The 15,759-nt window shown below is 39.6% G+C and overlaps 1 long non-coding RNA gene across 1 annotated transcript; it reads right to left on the reverse strand.

Annotated features, from left to right (window-relative positions):
• Window positions 1-4,104: 4,104 nt before the first annotated feature.
• On the reverse strand, window positions 4,105-4,785 carry LOC143418480 (uncharacterized). Its single transcript, XR_013098472.1, has 3 exons — window positions 4,755-4,785; window positions 4,518-4,626; window positions 4,105-4,398 (listed from the first exon to the last, which is right to left on the reverse strand). It is a non-coding gene; the product is annotated as an uncharacterized LOC143418480 (long non-coding RNA).
• Window positions 4,786-15,759: the final 10,974 nt, after the last annotated feature.

The raw sequence follows: 15,759 nt of genomic DNA on the forward strand, positions 1-15,759 counted from the left end.
CGATGGAAGGCAGGATGACATGCAATGTCACAAAGGAAAGAAGGATGGAAGGAAGAATCACATGCATTGTCACAAAGGAAAGAAGGATGGAAGGAAGGATCACATGCATTGTCACAAAGGAAAGAAGGATGGAAGGATGGATCACAAGCTTTGTCACAAAGGAAAGAAGGATGGAAGGAAGGATCACAAGCTTTGTCACAAAGGAAAGAAGGATGGAAGGAAGGATCACATGCAATGTCACAAAGGAAAGAAGGATGGAAGGAAGGAAGGAAGGATCACAAGCTTTGTCACAAAGGAAAGAAGGATGGAAGGAAGGAAGGAAGGATCACAAGCTTTGTCACAAAGGAAAGAAGGATGGAAGGAAGGAAAGATCACAAGCTTTGTCACAAGTGCAATACTTTAATTTTCTGCTGCTCATTCCTGTGCAATATCCCATCTGCCCTCCCGTCATATTTCTTTTCAAGATTTTCTTATTTAATCACTAATGTACATATATTTATATTTATAGATACATATATATTCAGTCATCTTTTCTCTTTTACCATGTCTCTCTAATATTTTGCTCCTTGCTATTTTTCTATTTTCTTTATTATTTTATTTAATTTTAATATATTTTCTCCTACTGTGCATGCTGCTGAGTGACTGCTGCTCGTCAAACATGTTGGTCAGTCACAGGAGCTCGTTCAGTGAGAGACTGAGATTACCGAAAAGCACCACTGAACGACACAGGAAATCATTCCTGCCTGTGGCCATCTCCCTGTACAACGCATCCACTTAACACACTGTTTGCTGCTACAACTACACATGTTTCTTTTCCAAATATTTATTTATAAGTGACTTATGTATGTATGTATGTGTATATATTGTACTATTCTTAGTTAGCGTATTGTCTGTCTTGTCCTAATGTTGGTTTAAAATGGAGCACTGTAACAAAAAATAATTTCCCCCAGGGATCAATAAAGTATTCTGATTCTGATTCTGATTCAAACACATTTAATTGCAATGTTGACCCTGTGCTAACTTGCATATGACAAATAAATCTGAAAACTAAAACCAAGAGCACCTGGCTGCAGCCACTGTCCACTGTGGAGCTCCACAGTAACCGGAAACACGTGACCTCCACAGTAACCGGAAACACGTGACCTCCACACTAGCCGTAAACACGTAACTTCGGTTAAATCGACTTTGACAGCGAAAACTAAATTGCGTTTTTGTTACTATAAAATGGTTTTAAGTGGGGTTTTTTTTTTAACACTCTGGGTTTGTTCAAAAAAAATTCACCATCCCCTAAATTGTTCGTGGCCAAAAGTGACACTTGCTGTTTCGCTGATTTATTATTATTTTTACAGTACATCGTGTTGTGCGTTCTGATTGCTGTAGACCATTGTCAATCAATCTAGTCCAGTGTCTCCTGTACAGGAGCGGTCCCTAATAGGCCCACGGACCGGTCCCGGTCCGTGAGTCCTTTGGTACCGTTCCGCGAGGGTTGATCCTCCGGTGTGAAATGTATGGTTGTAGTTGTGTGTCTTATTTTGAAAGAACTATTTACGCGTTACCATAGCGACCAGAGAGCATTAAGAAGCAGAGAGGAGGATGTCACTGTCATTGTTGTTGGCGCACAGCTCAAGTCACGTTTATTATTATATTTACAAAATACCACAGTTTCTTTTTTTTATTCTTTTGTTGTATTTATCCGCGACACCTTAAAGGTAGTTCCCTGAAAATATTGTCTGACATTAAAGTGGTCTGTGGTGCAAAAAAGGTTGGGGACTCCCGCTGTACAGTACAGAATGCGTTTAGCTTGTCGAATTTACATAAATCTTCGATCGCTAGCAGTGTAACTCTGAAGTGCTGTACTGTACGTTTGGAAGTTTTCTCCCAAACAAACACAACAATGCCGACGAAACGTTTTGCACCCTCAAATGCACCTTTAGGTTTCATTCCATAATACTGGACTTGTGTTTCTACAAAGGTTTGAACTCTAAGAGTGTTTAAACAAAGAGAAAAGTGTGAAAATGTTCATTCCTGTCTGAGAAAAGTGTATAAAGCATGTAGTGAGGGGTTTTACAGTCTTAACATCTGTAATAATTGTAAAAAATAAAGTTGGCTATGGATTTCACCTACCGCGGGTTATTTTTTGAACGTAACACCAGCGATAAACGAGGCACCGCTGTATTATTAATAGTAGTGTCTGGGACATCTAATTGATTAACATCAACATTGATTATTATGCACTATTATTTTTGTTCAAGGAGAGCCAAAAATATACAACTCTCTCTCAGCTTGTTTGTTGCCAAAAATGGCCACTTTTTGTGTATGTTCACAAAATGCTATAAAATGTATATTTCTTAAAACATTTATCTACTTTTACCGACGTGACTCTTTAAGATCCTCCTCACAGTCATTGTTGGTTCAGCCCAGATCTCGCTTGAAGTCTAGAGGTGATCGAGCGTTCGCTCTAGCTGCACCTGAGCTGTGGAACAGTCTCCCGATTGGCATCCGGGCGTCTGATTCTATTCAATCTTTTAAATCACGGCTTAAAACATATCTGTTTGAACTTGCTTTTCCTACCAGTTAATTTCTCGCCTTGCTTCTAGTGTGTTGTTCTAATGTTCTAATGTGTCTGGTTGTTTTGCGTTGTCCTGTGCTGTCAATGTTTTCCATCACTGTGTTTGATGGTTCAGCTTTACAGCTTTACTCTGCTATAGCTCTGTGCTATAGTTTATTCTTATTAGTGGTTTTTACCTGTGAACATAATCTCACACTTATATGACTCTGACGTTATAGTCTTAATTATTTTATTATTTTATTGTTGCGTTGCCTATGTCCTCTATCACTGTGTATGATGGTACAGTTCTCTTTGCTACAGCTGTGTGCTATTGACTGTTCCTATTAGTGGTTTTACCTGTGAACATAATCCCACACCTATATGATTCTGATGTTTTAGTGTAAATCATTTTATTGTTTTATTGTTTCATGTAAAGCACTTTGGCATGCCCCGGGCTTTTAATGTGCTCTATAAATAAAGATTGTTGTTGTTGTTGTTGCTTTAAAATAGCACCAGTCCTTTTCATCAAAATCAAAATTGTATCTAAATGTTTTACTCTTTATAGCCAGTTAGGTTATATATTACCATTAACTTTTCTGGTAAAACGGTGATAAAGTCCTAATGTTTTCATGAAACTTCCTTTTTTTCCCCATCTGAGCATCGGGGAAAAGGCCGTCTTGCAATTGTTGAGGTCACTAGTGTGTGCCCCATTTCTTCCAGGATCACTCTCTTTATAGGTTTTAGTGGACTCCTAGTACTGCGAAGTGGTTTCATGGTACAAAGGGATTGTATTCCAAGATCTGGGAGACTGTAGAAATGAGCAGTGATGCCCTTCCTACCATCTTTCCAGAAAAATAAGTGATCTGTAAGCTGTTAGGCTGACTTACAGCAGCAGCACTTTCTGCACCTGCATAAACTCCAGGACACATTTACTAACGGTGTTTGTTGCTGTATGTGCAGCTTTGAATTTTTTAATAATATATATTTTGTTAATATTTTGGCTATGGTGTCTTGTTATGAAATGTAAAAGAGTAAAAGTGTTTTTAGCAGGTGCTTCAAAGCTAAGTTTGACTGGGAAACTCAAAGCTCAATTGGCTGTATCAACAGAAATTCACTGCAGCCTATGTAATATTTCATGCGTCATAATTTATTCTACTCTATCTTGCAAATACATATTTGTGTGGCAATGTCATGCACAACACACATAACTATTAGATCCTTAAGATCAAACCCGTGTCATTGTTTTGGTCCACTGCAGTGCAGTAGTCAAAAAAAAGAATAAGTGAAGTGTCCACAGATAGCCAGGATAGAGCCCAGAGTGTTAATGTTTAAAATGTATAAAAATATTATTGATTACAATTCTTTACTGTTAATATCAACAATAAGCTTTTTATTTTGAAATTACAAGTTTAAAAAAATGCTGTTACATTTACATTTAATGCTGTTTCACTGTAATCATTTATTATAAGTATGGACACAGAATCAAGTGAACAACATTTTGAAATAAGTTTAATTGGAATTTTGTACTATGCAAAAACAAAACAACAACAACAACATATTAAACAAACACAGCCAGTGCCTTCATTTGTCCATTACATGTCAAACATAGCACTGACCCTTAGCCCCTGATCATCAGCACATGCTTTCAAAAAGAGCTCCATGTCCTTTGCAAACTGAAAAACAAAGAGGAACAAGTCCCTTGCTCCAGTGTCTTCTTCCTCTGACATGTCTCTTAAGACCCTCTGCTGGTCCCCTTGATTTAAGGACAGATATTTGGGCATTGTTACATGTGCCTTATTTTGGACAGCCCACTGCACAGCAGGACGCAGATCTTCAACAACTGCTGGCTCCTGTGTCAGGCAAATGGGGATGAAAACATAGTTATTTCTCTGTTGCAGAACAGTTTTTTAACAGTTATTCAAATGTCACTAACCATGTAATTACACTACTGTTTAAAGTGAATACTGACCTGACTGACTTCCTGGAACTTGCGCTTTTTCAGTCTGAAAATGGGCACGTGTTGTCCTTCAAGCACAGCTTTGGCTTCCTCTCTCCAGTGTGCAAATAGCTTGCCAGAGCTACGAAGAGTAAGGCCACAGTGAGGGCATGTCATTTTCATGGACTTTCCATCAGCTGCAGTTTTATTGAACACAGAGGGTAGAGCTTATGAATGTTCTAACAAAGACTCAGAAAATGGTTCAGATACCGAAGACAAAACCTTGGGGGGGGGAGACGGGTCTCCTCAAAGAGTTCAGCGGGGAGCAGTCCTGATAATGGTGGCTGACTTGGCATTGAAGAATGCTGACAAGACAATAAATGCCTTGCCATATCCCCACGCCGTATGATTGTAATCTTACAGACAGGGCAGTGAAAGTGTCCTGTTGTCCTACAAGGCTGCCTGCACCGGCATATCATTTTATCTGTAAGAGAAAAAAACAAACAAACAAACAGATGTAATTTAAATGTAGTTGTATAGAATGCAATCAATTTGTCTAACAATCAGATTGTACATGTTAACAAAAACATCCAAGCCAACCTCAATAATGAAAGCAAAATGGTATGGATCACAAAAGTTATGTCAAGAAAAGTGGTGAAAAGTAAATAAAAATATATTTTATAAAAACACTATTTTTGTTGCAGATGAATGCACTGAACTGTACAATATCAACAGCAACTTTTAAGTCAACAAAGATACTGCAGAAGTGCTTAAAAAAGTGCATATTTATAACTATAAAGTATATTTAATACAAACATACCTTTTAAAGGCAAAGCATTTTTTATATGCACACTTAGATGCTCCTCAATCTTTGCCCTGACAGTAGGGCTGAAAGTGGGGCACAGAGGGCAGTGAAAGAGTCCTCTGCAACACGTGTTGCATTCCTGCAATTCTGGCTTTAAGCCTGAATTCCAGATTGATGTGTGCATCTAAAACACAGAGAGAAACAGATAAACACCATATACACATTTAAGTTAAGGTTTTAGCAGAAATAACAATTTACACTTGGCATGTAATAGATTTGGGAAGAAAATTCTTGAAAAAAAAACCCCAAATATTTTAAAAGACACTTTAATCTGTGAGATATGTTTCTATTGACATATAACAGTCAATTGAACAGAGGCTAACTAAAATCTGGGCAATAAAAAAGCTGTACAGAAAAGAATGACGAATAGAAGTATTGATAAATATATAAATCTGTTTGTGACGAAATTTGCAGTGTTGACGCTAACCAAAGGTGTCACAAGTACACACGTTCCTTACTACAGTTTAGATACCTCTGTTTAGAAAGCACTGGCTCGACTTTTTAGTCAAGTCGAAGTAAGAAGTACAGGGTCTAAAATATAATTTATGTACAAAATTTTGAAGTAATCTTGCGTCCAAAGCACGCGTGCTGATTTACAAATGTACGGATTACAAAGTACAGATACGCGTGCTAAAATGTGAGAAGTAGAAGTATAAAGAAGTATACAGTAGGCACAAAAAAGTACAGCAGTAAAGTAAAGATACCAGAAAATTCTACTTAAGTACAGTATTGAAGTATTCGTTATTTTGCATCTCTGATGCCAACAATAAATCATACTCTAATGCAAAATGTGGTTTTTGCTTCTTCTCGCCCACAGAAGCCGTTAATCCAGCTCTCTTACTAAAACCAGGCCCAGGAAAAAGCATATCTGTGTGTTTCTCTGCCATGGAGCACGATGAAAAAACATTAAAATAAGGAGGAATGTTGTTGTAACGCAAAAAAAGTGGCAACATGATCATTGTAAGAAAACTAGACGATTCCTACAATTATGAAATCACTAACGGCAAATTTATATAAGAAAGACTTAACTAACCTTTGCGATCAACTTGCAAGACTTCCACGGTATCCATGCGTGTTTACGGCTACTGTGGAGGTCACGTGCTTCCGGCTACTGTGGAGCTCCACAGTGGCTGCAGCCAGACCCTTCTCACTAAAACTAAACAAAGGAAAGAAGGATGGAAGGAAGGATCACATGCATTGTCACCAAGGAAAGAAGGATGGAAGGAAGGATCACAAGCATTGTCACAAAGGAAAGAAGGATGGTAGGAAGGATCACAAACTTTGTCACAAAGGAAAGAAGAATGGAAGGAAGGATCACAAGCATTGTCACAAAGGAAAGAAGGATGGAAGGAAGGATCACAAGCATTGTCACAAAGGAAAGAAGGATGGAAGGAAGGATCACATGCATTGTCACAAAGGAAAGAACGATGGAAGGCAGGATGACATGCAATGTCACAAAGGAAAGAAGGATGGAAGGAAGAATCACATGCATTGTCACAAAGGAAAGAAGGATGGAAGGAAGGATCACATGCATTGTCACAAAGGAAAGAAGGATGGAAGGAAGGATCACAAGCATTGTCACAAAGGAAAGAAGGATGGAAGGAAGGATCACATGCATTGTCACAAAGGAAAGAACGATGGAAGGCAGGATGACATGCAATGTCACAAGGAAAAAACATTAAAATAAGGAGGAATGTTGTTGTAACGCAAAAAAAGTGGCAACATGATCATTGTAAGAAAACTAGACGATTCCTACAATTATGAAATCACTAACGGCAAATTTATATAAGAAAGACTTAACTAACCTTTGCGATCAACTTGCAAGACTTCCACGGTATCCATGCGTGTTTACGGCTACTGTGGAGGTCACGTGCTTCCGGCTACTGTGGAGCTCCACAGTGGCTGCAGCCAGACCCTTCTCACTAAAACTAAACAAAGGAAAGAAGGATGGAAGGAAGGATCACATGCATTGTCACCAAGGAAAGAAGGATGGAAGGAAGGATCACAAGCATTGTCACAAAGGAAAGAAGGATGGTAGGAAGGATCACAAACTTTGTCACAAAGGAAAGAAGAATGGAAGGAAGGATCACAAGCTTTGTCACAAAGGAAAGAAGGATGGAAGGAAGGATCACATGCATTGTCACAAAGGAAAGAAGGATGGAAGGAAGGATGACATGCATTGTCACAAAGGAAAGAAGGATCGAAGGAAGGATCACATGCATTGTCACAAAGGAAAGAAGGATGGAAGGAAGGATCACAAGCTTTGTCACAAAGGAAAGAAGGATGGAAGGAAGGATCACAAGCTTTGTCACAAAGGAAAGAAGGATGGAAGGAAGGATCACATGCATTGTCACAAAGGAAAGAAGGATGGAAGCAAGGATGACATGCATTGTCACAAAGGAAAGAAGGATGGAAGGAAGGATCACAAGCTTTGTCACAAAGGAAAGAAGGATGGAAGGAAGGAAAGATCACAAGCTTTGTCACAAGTGCAATACTTTAATTTTCTGCTGCTCATTCCTGTGCAATATCCCATCTGCCCTCCCGTCATATTTCTTTTCAAGATTTTCTTATTTAATCACTAATGTACATATATTTATATTTATAGATAGATATATATTCAGTCATCTTTTCTCTTTTACCATGTCTCTCTAATATTTTGCTCCTTACTATTTTTCTATTTTCTTTATTGTTTTATTTTATTTTAATATATTTTCTCCTACTGTGCATGCTGCTGAGTGACTGCTGCTCGTCAAACACATTTAATTGCAATGTTGACCCTGTGCTAACTTGCATATGACAAATAAATCTGAAAACTGAAACTAAACTAAGGAAAGAAGGATGGAAGGAAAGATCACAAGCTTTGTCACAAAGGAAAGAAGGATGGAAGGAAGAATCACATGCATTGTCACAAAGGAAAGAAGGATGGAAGGAAGGATCACATGCATTGTCACAAAGGAAAGAACGATGGAAGGCAGGATGACATGCAATGTCACAAAGGAAAGAAGGATGGAAGGAAGAATCACATGCATTGTCACAAAGGAAAGAAGGATGGAAGGAAGGATCACAAGTATTGTCACAAAGGAAAGAAGGATGGAAGGAAGGATCACAAGCATTGTCACAAAGGAAAGAAGGATGGAAGGAAGGATCACATGCATTGTCACAAAGGAAAGAACGATGGAAGGCAGGATGACATGCAATGTCACAAAGGAAAGAAGGATGGAAGGAAGAATCACATGCATTGTCACAAAGGAAAGAAGGATGGAAGGAAGGATCACATGCATTGTCACAAAGGAAAGAAGGATGGAAGGAAGGATCACAAGCATTGTCACAAAGGAAAGAAGGATGGAAGGAAGGATCACATGCATTGTCACAAAGGAAAGAACGATGGAAGGCAGGATGACATGCAATGTCACAAAGGAAAGAAGGATGGAAGGAAGAATCACATGCATTGTCACAAAGGAAAGAAGGATGGAAGGAAGGATCACATGCATTGTCACAAAGGAAAGAAGGATGGAAGGAAGAATCACAAGCATTGTCACAAAGGAAAGAAGGATGGAAGGAAGGATCACATGCATTGTCACAAAGGAAAGAAGGATGGAAGGAAGGATCACATGCATTGTCACAAAGGAAAGAAGGATGGAAGGAAGGATCACATGCATTGTCACAAAGGAAAGAAGGATGGAAGGAAGAATCACAAGCATTGTCACAAAGGAAAGAAGGATGGAAGGAAGGATCACATGCATTGTCACAAAGGAAAGAAGGATGGAAGGAAGGATCACATGCATTGTCACAAAGGAAAGAACGATGGAAGGCAGGATGACATGCAATGTCACAAAGGAAAGAAGGATGGAAGGAAGAATCACATGCATTGTCACAAAGGAAAGAAGGATGGAAGGAAGGATCACATGCATTGTCACAAAGGAAAGAAGGATGGAAGGAAGGATCACAAGCTTTGTCACAAAGGAAAGAAGGATGGAAGGAAGGATCACATGCATTGTCACAAAGGAAAGAAGGATGGAAGGAAGGATCACATGCATTGTCACAAAGGAAAGAAGGATGGAAGGAAGGATCACAAGCATTGTCACAAAGGAAAGAAGGATGGAAGGAAGGATCACATGCATTGTCACAAAGGAAAGAAGGATGGAAGGAAGGATCACAAGCATTGTCACAAAGGAAAGAAGGATGGAAGGAAGGATCACAAGCATTGTCACAAAGGAAAGAAGGATGGAAGGAAGGATCACAAGCTTTGTCACAAAGGAAAGAAGGATGGAAGGAAGGAAAGATCACAAGCTTTGTCACAAGTGCAATACTTTAATTTTCTGCTGCTCATTCATGTGCAATATCCCATCTGCCCTCCCGTCATATTTCTTTTCAAGATTTTCTTATTTAATCACTAATGTACATATATTTATATTTATAGATACATATATATTCAGTCATGTTTTCTCTTTTACCATGTCTCTCTAATATTTTGCTCCTTACTATTTTTCTATTTTCTTTATTGTTTTATTTTATTTTAATATATTTTCTCCTACTGTGCATGCTGCTGAGTGACTGCTGCTCGTCAAACACATTTAATTGCAATGTTGACCCTGTGCTAACTTGCATATGACAAATAAATCTGAAAACTGAAACTAAACTAAGGAAAGAAGGATGGAAGGAAAGATCACAAGCTTTGTCACAAAGGAAAGAAGGATGGAAGGAAGGATCACAAGCTTTGTCACAAAGGAAAGAAGGATGGGAGGAAAGATCACAAGCTTTGTCACAAAGGAAAGAAGGATGGATGGAAGGATCACATGCATTGTCACAAAGGAAAGAAGGATGGAAGGAAGGAAGGATCACAAGCATTGTCACAAAGCAAAGAAGGATGGAAGGAAGGATCACAAGCATTGTCACAAAGGAAAGAAGGATGGAAGGAAGGATCACATGCATTGTCACAAAGGAAAGAACGATGGAAGGCAGGATGACATGCAATGTCACAAAAGAAAGAAGGATGGAAGGAAGAATCACATGCATTGTCACAAAGGAAAGAAGGATGGAAGGAAGGATCACATGCATTGTCACAAAGGAAAGAACGATGGAAGGCAGGATGACATGCAATGTCACAAAGGAAAGAAGGATGGAAGGAAGAATCACATGCATTGTCACAAAGGAAAGAAGGATGGAAGGAAGGATCACAAGCATTGTCACAAAGGAAAGAAGGATGGAAGGAAGGATCACAAGCATTGTCACAAAGGAAAGAAGGATGGAAGGAAGGATCACATGCATTGTCACAAAGGAAAGAACGATGGAAGGCAGGATGACATGCAATGTCACAAAGGAAAGAAGGATGGAAGGAAGAATCACATGCATTGTCACAAAGGAAAGAAGGATGGAAGGAAGGATCACATGCATTGTCACAAAGGAAAGAAGGATGGAAGGAAGGATCACAAGCATTGTCACAAAGGAAAGAAGGATGGAAGGAAGGATCACATGCATTGTCACAAAGGAAAGAACGATGGAAGGCAGGATGACATGCATTGTCACAAAGGAAAGAAGGATGGAAGGATGGATCACAAGCTTTGTCACAAAGGAAAGAAGGATGGAAGGAAGGATCACAAGCTTTGTCACAAAGGAAAGAAGGATGGAAGCAAGGATCACATGCATTGTCACAAAGGAAAGAAGGATGGAAGGAAGGATCACATGCATTGTCACAAAGGAAAGAAGGATGGAAGGAAGGATCACATGCATTGTCACAAAGGAAAGAAGGATGGAAGGAAGGATCACATGCATTGTCACAAAGGAAAGAAGGATGGAAGGAAGGATCACATGCATTGTCACAAAGGAAAGAAGGATGGAAGGATGGATCACAAGCTTTGTCACAAAGGAAAGAAGGATGGAAGGAAGGATCACAAGCTTTGTCACAAAGGAAAGAAGGATGGAAGGAAGGAAAGATCACAAGCTTTGTCACAAGTGCAATACTTTAATTTTCTGCTGCTCATTCCTGTGCAATATCCCATCTGCCCTCCCGTCATATTTCTTTTCAAGATTTTCTTATTTAATCACCAATGTACATATATTTATATTTATAGATACATATATATTCAGTCATCTTTTCTCTTTTACCATGTCTCTCTAATATTTTGCTCCTTACTATTTTTCTATTTTCTTTATTGTTTTATTTTATTTTAATATATTTTCTCCTACTGTGCATGCTGCTGAGAGACTGCTGCTCGTCAAATACATTTAATTGCAATGTTGACCCTGTGCTAACTTGCATATGACAAATAAATCTGAAAACTGAAACTAAACTAAGGAAAGAAGGATGGAAGGAAAGATCACAAGCTTTGTCACAAAGGAAAGAAGGATGGAAGGAAGGATCACAAGCTTTGTCACAAAGGAAAGAAGGATGGGAGGAAAGATCACAAGCTTTGTCACAAAGGAAAGAAGGATGGATGGAAGGATCACATGCATTGTCACAAAGGAAAGAAGGATGGAAGGAAGGATCACAAGCATTGTCACAAAGGAAAGAAGGATGGAAGGAAGGATCACAAGCATTGTCACAAAGGAAAGAACGATGGAAGGCAGGATGACATGCAATGTCACAAAGGAAAGAAGGATGGAAGGAAGAATCACATGCATTGTCACAAAGGAAAGAAGGATGGAAGGAAGGATTACATGCATTGTCACAAAGGAAAGAAGGATGGAAGGAAGGATCACAAGCATTGTCACAAAGGAAAGAAGGATGGAAGGAAGGATCACATGCATTGTCACAAAGGAAAGAACGATGGAAGGCAGGATGACATGCATTGTCACAAAGGAAAGAAGGATGGAAGGATGGATCACAAGCTTTGTCACAAAGGAAAGAAGGATGGAAGGAAGGATCACAAGCTTTGTCACAAAGGAAAGAAGGATGGAAGCAAGGATCACATGCATTGTCACAAAGGAAAGAAGGATGGAAGGAAGGATCACATGCATTGTCACAAAGGAAAGAAGGATGGAAGGAAGGATCACATGCATTGTCACAAAGGAAAGAAGGATGGAAGGAAGGATCACATGCATTGTCACAAAGGAAAGAAGGATGGAAGGAAGGATCACATGCATTGTCACAAAGGAAAGAAGGATGGAAGGATGGATCACAAGCTTTGTCACAAAGGAAAGAAGGATGGAAGGAAGGATCACATGCATTGTCACAAAGGAAAGAAGGATGGAAGGAAGGAAGGATCACAAGCATTGTCACAAAGGAAAGAAGGATGGAAGGAAGGATCACAAGCATTGTCACAAAGGAAAGAAGGATGGAAGGAAGGATCACATGCATTGTCACAAAGGAAAGAACGATGGAAGGCAGGATGACATGCAATGTCACAAAGGAAAGAAGGATGGAAGGAAGAATCACATGCATTGTCACAAAGGAAAGAAGGATGGAAGGAAGGATCACATGCATTGTCACAAAGGAAAGAACGATGGAAGGCAGGATGACATGCAATGTCACAAAGGAAAGAAGGATGGAAGGAAGAATCACATGCATTGTCACAAAGGAAAGAAGGATGGAAGGAAGGATCACATGCATTGTCACAAAGGAAAGAACGATGGAAGGCAGGATGACATGCAATGTCACAAAGGAAAGAAGGATGGAAGGAAGAATCACATGCATTGTCACAAAGGAAAGAACGATGGAAGGCAGGATGACATGCAATGTCACAAAGGAAAGAAGGATGGAAGGAAGAATCACATGCATTGTCACAAAGGAAAGAAGGATGGAAGGAAGGATCACAAGCATTGTCACAAAGGAAAGAAGGATGGAAGGAAGGATCACAAGCATTGTCACAAAGGAAAGAAGGATGGAAGGAAGGATCACATGCATTGTCACAAAGGAAAGAACGATGGAAGGCAGGATGACATGCAATGTCACAAAGGAAAGAAGGATGGAAGGAAGAATCACATGCATTGTCACAAAGGAAAGAAGGATGGAAGGAAGGATCACATGCATTGTCACAAAGGAAAGAAGGATGGAAGGAAGGATCACAAGCATTGTCACAAAGGAAAGAAGGATGGAAGGAAGGATCACATGCATTGTCACAAAGGAAAGAACGATGGAAGGCAGGATGACATGCATTGTCACAAAGGAAAGAAGGATGGAAGGATGGATCACAAGCTTTGTCACAAAGGAAAGAAGGATGGAAGGAAGGATCACAAGCTTTGTCACAAAGGAAAGAAGGATGGAAGGAAGGATCACATGCATTGTCACAAAGGAAAGAAGGATGGAAGGAAGGATCACATGCATTGTCACAAAGGAAAGAAGGATGGAAGGAAGGATCACATGCATTGTCACAAAGGAAAGAAGGATGGAAGGAAGGATCACATGCATTGTCACAAAGGAAAGAAGGATGGAAGGAAGGATCACATGCATTGTCACAAAGGAAAGAAGGATGGAAGGATGGATCACAAGCTTTGTCACAAAGGAAAGAAGGATGGAAGGAAGGATCACAAGCTTTGTCACAAAGGAAAGAAGGATGGAAGGAAGGATCACATGCATTGTCACAAAGGAAAGAAGGATGGAAGGAAGGATCACATGCATTGTCACAAAGGAAAGAAGGATGGAAGGATGGATCACAAGCTTTGTCACAAAGGAAAGAAGGATGGAAGGAAGAATCACATGCATTGTCACAAAGGAAAGAAGGATGGAAGGAAGGATCACATGCATTGTCACAAAGGAAAGAAGGATGGAAGGATGGATCACAAGCTTTGTCACAAAGGAAAGAAGGATGGAAGGAAGGATCACAAGCTTTGTCACAAAGGAAAGAAGGATGGAAGGAAGGATCACATGCATTGTCACAAAGGAAAGAAGGATGGAAGGAAGGATCACATGCATTGTCACAAAGGAAAGAAGGATGGAAGGAAGGATCACATGCATTGTCACAAAGGAAAGAAGGATGGAAGGAAGGAAGGATCACAAGCATTGTCACAAAGGAAAGAAGGATGGAAGGAAGGATCACAAGCATTGTCACAAAGGAAAGAAGGATGGAAGGAAGGATCACATGCATTGTCACAAAGGAAAGAACGATGGAAGGCAGGATGACATGCATTGTCACAAAGGAAAGAACGATGGAAGGCAGGATGACATGCAATGTCACAAAGGAAAGAAGGATGGAAGGAAGAATCACATGCATTGTCACAAAGGAAAGAAGGATGGAAGGAAGGATCACATGCATTGTCACAAAGGAAAGAACGATGGAAGGAAGGATCACAAGCATTGTCACAAAGGAAAGAAGGATGGAAGGAAGGATCACATGCATTGTCACAAAGGAAAGAACGATGGAAGGCAGGATGACATGCAATGTCACAAAGGAAAGAAGGATGGAAGGAAGAATCACATGCATTGTCACAAAGGAAAGAAGGATGGAAGGAAGGATCACATGCATTGTCACAAAGGAAAGAACGATGGAAGGCAGGATGACATGCAATGTCACAAAGGAAAGAAGGATGGAAGGAAGAATCACATGCATTGTCACAAAGGAAAGAAGGATGGTAGGAAGGATCACAAGCATTGTCACAAAGGAAAGAAGGATGGAAGGAAGGATCACAAGCTTTGTCACAAAGGAAAGAAGGATGGAAGGAAGGAAAGATCACAAGCTTTGTCACAAGTGCAATACTTTAATTTTCTGCTGCTCATTCCTGTGCAATATCCCATCTGCCCTCCCGTCATATTTCTTTTCAAGATTTTCTTATTTAATCACTAATGTACATATATTTATATTTATAGATACATATATATTCAGTCATCTTTTCTCTTTTACCATGTCTCTCTAATATTTTGCTCCTTACTATTTTTCTATTTTCTTTATTGTTTTATTTTATTTTAATATATTTTCTCCTACTGTGCATGCTGCTGAGTGACTGCTGCTCGTCAAACACATTTAATTGCAATGTTGACCCTGTGCTAACTTGCATATGACAAATAAATCTGAAAACTGAAACTAAACTAAGGAAAGAAGGATGGAAGGAAAGATCACAAGCTTTGTCACAAAGGAAAGAAGGATGGAAGGAAGGATCACAAGCTTTGTCACAAAGGAAAGAAGGATGGGAGGAAAGATCACAAGCTTTGTCACAAAGGAAAGAAGGATGGATGGAAGGATCACATGCATTGTCACAAAGGAAAGAAGGATGGAAGGAAGGAAGGATCACAAGCATTGTCACAAAGGAAAGAAGGATGGAAGGAAGGATCACAAGCATTGTCACAAAGGAAAGAAGGATGGAAGGAAGGATCACATGCATTGTAACAAAGGAAAGAACGATGGAAAGCAGGATGACATGCAATGTCACAAAGGAAAGAAGGATGGAAGGAAGAATCACATGCATTGTCACAAAGGAAAGAAGGATGGAAGGAAGGATCACATGCATTGTCACAAAGGAAAGAACGATGGAAGGCAG

Source organism: Maylandia zebra, linkage group LG4 (assembly GCF_041146795.1).
Source record: "Maylandia zebra isolate NMK-2024a linkage group LG4, Mzebra_GT3a, whole genome shotgun sequence".
NCBI lineage: Eukaryota > Metazoa > Chordata > Actinopteri > Cichliformes > Cichlidae > Maylandia > Maylandia zebra.